Source organism: Hyalella azteca, unplaced genomic scaffold, assembly GCF_000764305.2.
Source record: "Hyalella azteca isolate HAZT.00-mixed unplaced genomic scaffold, Hazt_2.0.2 contig10098, whole genome shotgun sequence".
Lineage (NCBI taxonomy): Eukaryota > Metazoa > Arthropoda > Malacostraca > Amphipoda > Hyalellidae > Hyalella > Hyalella azteca.
Window position 1 is genome coordinate 551,741 of NW_025940147.1, and position 10,698 is coordinate 562,438.

The window sequence follows — 10,698 nt, forward strand, 5'->3', positions numbered from 1 at the left end:
TTCGCAGTTAAATTGCTAATGATACAAATGGAAAGAACTTAGCAAATAGCCCAGAACTCAGAAGATCATTTTGGACGAGAACTTGAGAAGCTATATTTTTTAAATAACTTTCGTGTCTAGACATTTACTTACGCTTGACCGAGGTCACCCAAAGCAAAATGAAAAACTGTCACAAGCAATCTAGAAATCAGAGTATGCACCGTCGCTATCTGGAAATCAGAATATGCACCACTTAGTTATAGTAAAGTCGAACCAAATAGGATAACTTGGGACAGGTGCGTAAGTATTTTTGAAGACCGTTAGCCCATAACTTCTATCGTCTATTAATCATATGATCTTCTTTTAGAGCATCTGAAGCGATATGTGCGTTATGCTGACTGCTTCAAATAAGTTATTTATAAATGAAAAATATGGAGTTGACACGAATGAAATGCAGTTTAAACGTTTGGAACGCTAGATGAAGATTTCCGAACAATTGGATTTAAAATCAATAGATAAAATGCTCACATGGACATAATTACAAACTAAGTGCTTCACTTAGAGAGATATGCACTATTTAAAACAAATTAAGGTGTAATTTAATGTAATATCAAAAGGATTCGGAAAATTACGTATAAAGCTTAAGCATATTACATGGCTGGTACTCACTGAAGGAAGGTCCGAACTTGTCGAACATGAAGGGCCAACATCAGTGGACGACGCATCAACAACTTGTGATGTGCAGTCTTCCTCGATGTGAACGGATGTGCGCGATTTTGAGCGGGTACCCGTTGCAGACGTCTGTAATATTGGCAAAAATTAAATTTTTTCGTGTCACATTAAAGTTTTGACAAGTCAAAAACATTTGCAGAAATTTCTACAATAACCCTGAAAAATTGTTGGTTATTTATATGAAAATGAATATTCTCAAATGCTGCACAAAAAAAAAATAAAAAATCTGAGTAACAACAGTAACGACATTTCCAGGAATATAACGGAAAAAATCCGTAAATGATTTCTCATAAAATTATTAAAATATCACCTATGGACAAAACCCAACAAATTAAAATTAGAATGCAGACAACAGTGATAAAACGTAGCCAACCGTGCAAAAACCGTGGACAATATAATACAATAACTTGCGAAAAAATTTATTCTATTACTCACCGCCGTTACTGGTACACTAACAATTGAAAACTCTGGATGCCCTCTCTTTAGTCTCTTCTTCGGAGGACTCTGCAAAAGTCAATGATTATTGTAATATTGATACAAATTTGATATATTTGGCCCAGTGGTTAAAGTTCAGAGTACCAAGATTGAAGCAGAGAGGCGCGGGACCGATCCCAGCTCTGTGCGCCAGTTTAAAGTCAGAAAAGGCGCGTAGGCCGGGCAGATAAGCAAAACAAAATTAAAGCAGTGAGGTGAGTGTTCGAACCGCAACAACCTGTGAATGTTTTGTAATATTAAGAATCGGCGACAGGCCAACGGCATAATAATTTGGTATGAAATTGGGTAATGCGAAAATTAATCTGACTTGCAAAAAATGGATTTGCACCAAGAAAAGCAAAGAGTGAAGTAATAACGAAATACTAATACTAATACTAATACTAAAATCAACAGTTGTCATGACCATCCTGAAATTTACCGATTAAATAGCTGTGTAAACTACACACAAAATTAGGAATATAACGACTCTCAGATCAAATTACAAAAAATAATTTAAGGAACATATGCCAGAATTATCAACGTAGTATGTCCAATGACAAGATCTTACATTTACGAAAAAAGAAAGTACAAGTTATCCTATTATAATTTAAATTGATGTAACAGCTGCTGTAATTGATCATTCATAGCACTCACCAATGGCAAATCTCTCACTGCCGAGGTCGAGGGCACAGACACGTCTTCCTCACGTGAAGAGCTGCCTGCCTTGTCATGCGCTGAGGTGTTCGTTGTCAGGCACTGACCGGGAGTTGGGCCATTTCTTGACGGGCTCTGTGAATCAAGAGAATTTGTTTACTTCAAATTAAAATAGCAAACGAAAGCAAATATGATTGACAAAGATAATAGTATAGATAACAGTGAAAAAAGACCACCATTATAAAACTGAAGCCCTCACAGCAGATGCCCTATAAAACAAAAATACCTCAGAGATCTGTGAAGTCTGAGACGTAGCAGGCGCGGACTCAGAGTTCACTGCAGCCACATCATGGGCTGCTCCTTTGTGGCAGTCCTGCGTATAGTGACCAAATTGGCCGCAGCTGAAGCACTGCTTCCTTCTTGGCTTCTTTTTTGGACCCATCTGTAAGATTCGATTGAATTTGGATATCAAAGCTGTCAAAACATTAAAGGTTATGAAAGTCTTTCTGATATCAATTTGATAATGATTAATAATAAATAAAACTAACTAGTAATAAAGGTCAATAATGGCACTAAGATATTAAATATCTCACCCCATTATGAGCTTATTTCTGATTCCAAAATTACACCACCATATTTACACACAAACATTGAACAAACTTGCTACTTTAACCCGATTTTCAATGCATACTCCCTGAAAAAAATTATCAGGTTGACTCATCCACCATCATCCTTAGGAGTATACATAGAAATACACCAAGTACTTTAATTTTCAAAACACACGTTTTTGGAAATGTTATGGACAATAATGCTACATGCTCGCTGATCATGAAGCATGGAACAACATTCAAAAAATTCCTCAAAATTTGTAAGCAGGAGAAATTGTCCGTCTGCCAACAAAATCATACTATGATGAATTGCACATACCCAAAAACTAACTACAAAGCCTGAATATTTGTTGTGTGGTATATAATACAAATTTATGTTAATTATTAAAAAATATAATTCATTCTTTTTTGGTATGAACGAAGACCCACGGTACACATGGCACATACTACACTTTCATTTCATCTTCCTGCTAAAGATGGTCTAATGGATGTGGCACAACATGCACACAAGTATTATGGCAGTGAATTTGAGTTTGGATCCTAAATATTTTCATAGATAAATGAATGCATAAAACAGCCAAATCGCTAGAAGTGAACAAATCTCATGATCTTTGGTGGCGCACCAGGATTGCATTTGATGTCTTCAGAAGTACTTGAAAACACTTGACTCATAATTGAAGATAGATGTATAAACAATCTTGATGCATTATTTTTATACTTGTCTTTCAAGTCCAAACACCAAAGTACATACATTTAACATAATCAAGCACCCAAACTCATGTTATTGCTCACACTTGGCAACCAATTAATCATCATACTTCATCCTGTATATTATGGGATCAATATTTATATACGTGCCTGACAGTGAAAATTTCCTGCAAAGAATTGCAGAACCAAAAGTATTAAGGTGTAACTAGCTGATTCATGACTCAAATGTCCATTAATTATAAAATTCTTTAAAATATAATGGCCTAGTCAATTTTGGAGGTATTAATTCAATTAATTTCAAATAAACTAAAACACTTATAAAGCCCCAATTATGCAATTTCTTCTTGATATTAGTCACCTTAATACCTTTCCTCTTAAATACAAATATTGAAAAAATTCAAGTCACCATCATCATGTTGAGAATGGTGCTCAATTTGTATTTTATCAACACAGAATATACTCTGACATACAATGACCTAGGTACACATTTAGTGCAGCACAACTGAAAGGTTTTTTGGCAGATTTTTTTGCCTATTATTCAAGTTAGATGTTCTGAAACAATTGTTGCATTATCTCAATATTTTTTTGGGGGAGACCACAGCCAAATTTACAACTTTAATCTGATTGAATAGCCAAGTGCAATTTTGTGCTACCACCTGATCACAGAAAACTCACCAATACTACTGCAGTTTCATTGCTATATGAACTCCATTGAAATCTTGCCAGGGGTGCACACTCCAATTTTCAAAGTGTATGACTCGAGTACCTATTAGAAAATCAATTCAAATTCTATATCAGATTACCTTTTAAATATATCCATGAAAATCTATAATGTCTGATATTTCTTGCATGCCCAAAGAGAGAGAGGAAGACGCGGAATTTTGAGAGGATTTGACATGGTGCTTCATGAAATGTAAAAAAAGACAACTTAGTGGAGACCAAAAGGCAGAAAAAATAGTGTATATTAAGTTGAGCAGAAGTCAGGAGTGTTTTGATAACACTTCCAGCAACACTAGCACAGTTATGGAACAGTTAATAAATCAATTTCCAGTGCAGCCACCTAGACATTCATGCACCATTTAGGGAACTTGAGTGAAACTCTTGTGGAACTTGCTTTCTTCAATTCAGAAGTTAATGATAAAAAAGTGCAAAATGGTAGATACATGCCTTATTGAAACCAGGTGAAAACCCTCCTGCACCTATAGTTGAGTCTCTGGATGATAGAACTGTGTCTGAATTGACTTAAAACTTTGTCTCAACTAACACACACAAGTATTTTGATTCAATGCAAATTGAAAGTGACTTCTTTCAGTAAGAGCCTGACACTTAAAACAGCATTGAACAGTGCTACATCAGTTTTCAAGAAGTGCAGAGGCTGCAAATTGTCAAAGATGCTGCTGAATGTGGTATTTTAATGATAAAAAAGTGCAAAATGGTAGGTACATGCCTTATTGAAATCAGGTGAAAACCCTCCTGCACCTATAGTTGAGTCTCTGGATGATAGTACTGTGTCTGAGTTGACTCAGTCAAACTTTTTCTCAACTAACACACACAAGTATTTTGATTCAATGCAAATTGAAAATGACTTCTTTCAGTAAGAGCCTGACACTTAAAACAGCATTGAACAGTGCTACATCAGTTTTCAAGAAGTGCAGAAGCTGAAAATTGTAAAAGATGCTGCCGAATGTGGTATTTCTTTACCAACTGTACTTTATTGCTGTGCAGAATCAATGGTGTAGTGCACCATAGCATTTCAGTGCAGTAGTATTCCATTGAAAAACATTTAATTGACTTACACTGTTGAGGATTTCATTGAAACTGTTACATCAATTGATGAGAACTTCATTTGTAAAAACTCAACATTTACTGTGCAACCAGTAAACAGAGTTGGATTATTACAATTTTTGGTTTATGCACTCCGCCTATGTAGTTGAACAAATCTGGACCACAAGACCAGCACATATATCAATTAATTTTAGCACGTCTTTCAATTTTGAATGATATAAGTTCTAATGCATTTTTATTTACCTAGAGGAAGACAGGCAGTGAGATGAAGTGCATATTCTCAACACCACTCTATAGTTTGGAACTTTCATCCAAATAAATTTAATTTGACAATACCATAGCGAGTGCAGATTTCAGGCACAGAATAGGCCATGGGAATGAAATATCTTCTTAAGTTGGTGTAAAACTAGTCAGATTTTTCCACAGTACTTAGGAAACTCCTTGCTAATCTATCATGAGAGAGGCATAGCCTAACTTTTTCTACATATTAGTCTTGATTCTAGTTTAAAGACTACACCCCATTCCATCTAATCACTGTAATCAAATATTCAATGCAATAATTCAAGTTTTTGAGCACTTACAGCTGGAAACTGATGATTAAATCATACTTCATTGAAGAAAAAAAATGAAGATTTCCTACTAATTTGTAAACCCCCATATAATAAGGTGCAAGTGGCTGCTTCAGAATGCAAATGGGTAGGTAGAACTTGATACCATGAATTTTACATTAGCCGAGACAGTTATTATGCCTCATATCAACCCATATAATAAATCTTTCAGATATGAGAATCTAATTCAAAACTATCATCTATTCAAATTCAAACCACCAATACTGTCTTGAGAATAGTGCTTGTTTCATGAAATTTACCAGCACAAAATAGTCTTAAGACAACAGTGGCTTGTACAATTAATCCAGCACCAACTAAATTATGTTTATATGCTGAAAATTCATTGCCAATAATGATAGTTGTATGATCCTAGTGGATTACCTGCCCAAGGGGTTTTAGATACCAATGTCAATTTTGTAATTTTGAAGTAGCTAATTAAATAACGACATCCAATTTGTTGCTTTTTCCGAATGAAATAAGCCATCAAAACTTGATTCTCATTGTTATATGAACTTCATTGAAATGCTTACTGCACCTTAATATGAATTCCTTGCTGCTCCTTGGGTATATGAATTATGACACCTGAATGATTGAAATTTTAAAAAGCATCAAACTTGGAAAATGAATATAAAAAAACGAAAATTTAAATGAATATACATGTTGAAGTGCATAGGATTGACAAATTTATGCTTGGAATTTAAAGCTTTGGCCTCTGATGAGATACCTCTGCAGTGAATCTAGGATGTCAAAAAATTGTGGTTTGATCTTCACTCGATCTTGCACTGTTTTTTAGTCAGGTAGACAACTAAGTCGGAATTTTGCAGCTCCAACGATGGGATGAAGGCTCTAATTGCAGCTTGCAAAGCAGATATTTTTAATGCCTAAAGCTGCTTGGCTGCATGGAACAATGACAGACATAATCTGAATAGAAAATTCTAGCAAAAATATGATCCTAACTGTAAGTCCATTTACTAGAAAATAAACAATATTTGCTGATTTATAAAATTTTCCCAGGCCCTATAAGCAACAGAAATTCAAGTCAAGATGCATTTTCACCTTTTGCAAATTTTGAAACAAAGTAAATTCTTCCCCCATGGTTGCTCAAAGGTCAGAGCAATGCTTGCCCTTGAACAAACACCAATCTGGAATACCGGTACATGGCCGAATTTTCTAACTATAGTGACAGAAAACATTCATAATTCAGGTTACTGTAAATTGGCATGAGCAAAAATGTCCTTTTTCTGAATTTTTACATAAATTAGGCACATAAAGTCATGGGAATAACACAAACAGATGATTTTGTCTGCCATTTTACTCTTATTAATGGGCAGATTTTGTCCAATTTTCCTGTTTGGCACAGAGGTATAAGAACAAATAATAAAAAGTTTAAGAAATATTTTACTGGCATAATTGAAACAATCATTAATTCAGCTCCAGGATCATAAGTGGTTGAATGGAAATTTATTGAGAGATACCTAACTTAAATGAACATTTACTCTGTCATTTATTTTTATGAACATATGGGAGTCAAATGCAGAACATATATTAATGTTAGGACTACCCCTTAAAACTAAGGATAAATGATCATTGAGATTATTGTTGTTCAACTTTGTTGCACCTGCATAGCAGGAATTGAGAAGTTGGAATAATAATGATTTGAATAAATAATTGCCGGAATAATACTTTATTCCCAAATTTGTCCACAAAGTCGTGTGATTATAAATAACAATAACACATGAAATAGTAAACCGTGCTAGAAATATCTCAGGTAGGCTATAATCAATCCGCAGTTAGATTATCACTTAGGCTAGGCTATGCCAATGAAATTGATAAATGAGACCGAAGATCGCCTGACGGCCTGAGGCCCTGAGTTCACCTCTATTGACAAGAAAATGTATTTTACAAATAACTCTATACAATTACTAACCCTTGAACGAGGTAAACCAGAGCAAAACAATATAAAGTATCACAAATAGCAAATAAGCGCAATGACGTCGCTATATCATATGCAAATCACACTAACTACCTATTCTGCCTATGCAACACTTATCGAGTCGAACCGTGAAGGAAAACATGAGCCGTGACTGAGGCTCCAGGGTTGCCAGATGGAGCTAAGAGAAAAAGGCCAATTTAGCTCACAAAAAGGCTAAAAACGGCCACATTTGGAATTCTTAGGAAATTTTTAAATTTAAGGTAGTTCTAACCATTTGAAATGCACGCATTTACTCTCAAGGCTTCCAGACAGCAAAAGAAGACACCAATTACAACAAGTGCACGATCTGAATTACCGTCAATGCTGCATAAGCGGCCGGCGCCAGCCTGCAGCGAATTGCACGTTACTCGCCGATCGTAAATAAAACCGTATAATACTAGTCAGAACTATGATATTTAGGATTCGATTGCCACCTAACAACTATAACGCTTTTCGATCACGTTAATAGAGTTTCGACTCAGTTTTGCCAACAAAATAGATAGTGAAGTGGCAGGCGACTTGAGCGATATGGCGAAGGTTTTGGCATTGATGTTAGAATATTTATAGGCGGAACGGGAAAAAACGCCAAATAAATTGTCAGGCCAATGCATTTAAAATGGCCATATTTATGAAATTTGGCCGGAAAAATCCATCTGGCAACACTACCGGGCATGAGCGTATGCATTTTTGAAGACCGTTGGCCTTTACCTTCTATCGTCTATTAATTATGTGATATTCTTTTAGAGCATCTGAGACTATAAGATAGCTATGCTTCCTGCCTCGAATAAAGGATCATGGTTGAACTAGTAGATTTTATAGTATAGTGTTATATATGTTATATATAGTTCAATCATGTAAAGGATTTGAAGGCACATATGAATCAGAAATAAGGCGTGGACACAAATAAATGCAGTTTATATATTTAGAACTCTAGATGAAGATTTAAGGAGAATTGCAGTTGAAATCAATTGCGAAAATGCTCATATTGACCAAATAAATAGCCAAATGATTCAATTCGAGAGACATATATGATACGAAACAGAAATTAATGTGTTTTTAATGTAATTTTTAAGAACTAGACGATAGACGATTCCATAAACGATACTTGGAAATGTCTTGCGTAGTCGTGTTGTGACAGAAATGTATATACTACAAGAGCTCAGGATTACAGTCATATATGACATCAATTAGCTCTGGTATCTTCATTTGCCTACATCAATGGAATCACGATCCCCGAGTAACTCATTTTCATACACAGTGCACGTAATTTGAGAAACCATGACTTTATGCCTCTTGGTTTAAACACCGTATATACTGCAACAGTACCCATTCGATGTCGTAAAACGGGTCCCGTTACCGCAATATTGAGGCTTATTAACTCGGACACAGCTTTAAAATATGCAATTCAGAATGCACGCCTGATTAAAGATATGTAACATAATAATCATTTATGTTATGCTCTCTTCATAATGAATATCACTTATGAGATACCGTCTTATATATAGGTGCCATGAAACATGGTCCATTTTCATTGACCTTCTGGGCAGCAAATGGTCTTCATATAAAGTTTTTTTTATAAACCATACAAACTCGTTTTCATCTTAATCGAATAGAAACTAGGTCCTGCGGTGGTCCATATAAGCCAAATTTTCGATACAATGATATATAGTGTTTGAAGCATAAAAATGACAATGCTTCTTTTAAACTCCTCAACATTCTGAAATTATCCAACCTTCTTTCTCAACATTTTATATATTCACAACCCCACGTTTATCGACGCAGAGCAGCAATAACGATGGCTGGTTATTCCATCGGCAAGTAGACGACATAGAGCGCTGGGTTGGATAAAAATAAGAATATGTTTCTGGGTACGAATAAAAACAAGTTAAAGAAAAAATGTATTAAAAAATATTGACGTAATCGGAGTCACAATAAAGTAAGATATATCTTAATCAACATGATTACCCTTACTGGGTTCATTTCTGATCGAAAATACGATCCTCAAACAGTAAATCTCACAATCACTTTTACTTAAACTCACATTAAAATGAAAGAAGGAAACATATTAAACACACCAACTTATTCACCAGGGACTACATTACTTACCATGTATACAGCAAAATTACGATGAATGAGTTTCGGCACCGTAGCGATGGATCTCGAGGAACGCGGGCACTTCTCGGCATGCCATTTTCAACGACAAATTACGGCCGCTTCAGGAGGAGCTGTGACGTGTGCTACCCATCGTCGTGTTGCTTTTAATGTGAAGAAGCTTTAGCAGGAAACCCGAAACAGATACGATGTCTCATTCAGAAGTTATGTCGAAATTACGATTGGGGGCAAAACGCAAAAAACGCAACTTTGACAATCATTTTTTCTGGAAATATCAAACTCCCAAAAACGAAACCCACATCAATGTGTAGATATCACTTGTGAGAAAACGTGTGTAAAGTTTGAACATGATCATGAAACATGAAACTGAGATATATACGAAAAACCATCATTTTCTCGCAAAAATCATGTTTACATGAAGATTTAATATAGTAAAACCTGTCTCTTATACACATCTAGATGTGTATAAGAGACAGGTCCCAGAGAGTCTGTGTATGAATTTTAATCAAAATCGCTTACGAGGAACAGGTTCATTTTTTCGCAAAACTGCGATTTTTTCTAGAACTCGACCAAATTTTCGTGTTTACACATCATTTTTAATATGAAAAAAAAAATTTTTCGACTCGAAACCTACATAAATGGCTTTAGAATTTATGTGGAACGCGATTAGAAAAAGTTTGAACAAAATCGGAGTAGCCGTTGCCGAGAAATGACACAAAAAGTAAACATTTCACCTCCGTCTACGTTTCGCCGGTACTAAGTATAAAGTTGTAAGGATACAAGTATCAATACGCGAAAGACGCGGGGTAAAACCCGGGGGTGGCCCCCCATTTTTTACTACAACAGCAACGAGTTATAAGGAATACAGATCCTAAATTAATTAATTGCCACTACTTCATGACTTGAGGGCAGAAAACTCGATTCTCTATTGCTACTGAAATTAAATTTCGTAATCGTCAATTTGCTACGGACCTTGGAGGAAGGTGAACCAAGTCCGAATATTAATAAGGATTAAGATAAGATCAGATTAGAATTCTACGATATCCACCAATAATTCTAATTTACA

The 10,698-nt window shown here is 35.3% G+C and overlaps 1 long non-coding RNA gene across 1 annotated transcript; it reads right to left on the bottom strand.

The window, feature by feature from the left end:
• Positions 1-599: 599 nt before the first annotated feature.
• On the bottom strand, positions 600-1,886 carry LOC108668485. The gene is made up of 3 exons (XR_001930603.2): positions 1,840-1,886; positions 1,147-1,215; positions 600-780 (listed from the first exon to the last, which is right to left on the bottom strand). It is a non-coding gene; the product is annotated as an uncharacterized LOC108668485 (long non-coding RNA).
• Positions 1,887-10,698: the final 8,812 nt, after the last annotated feature.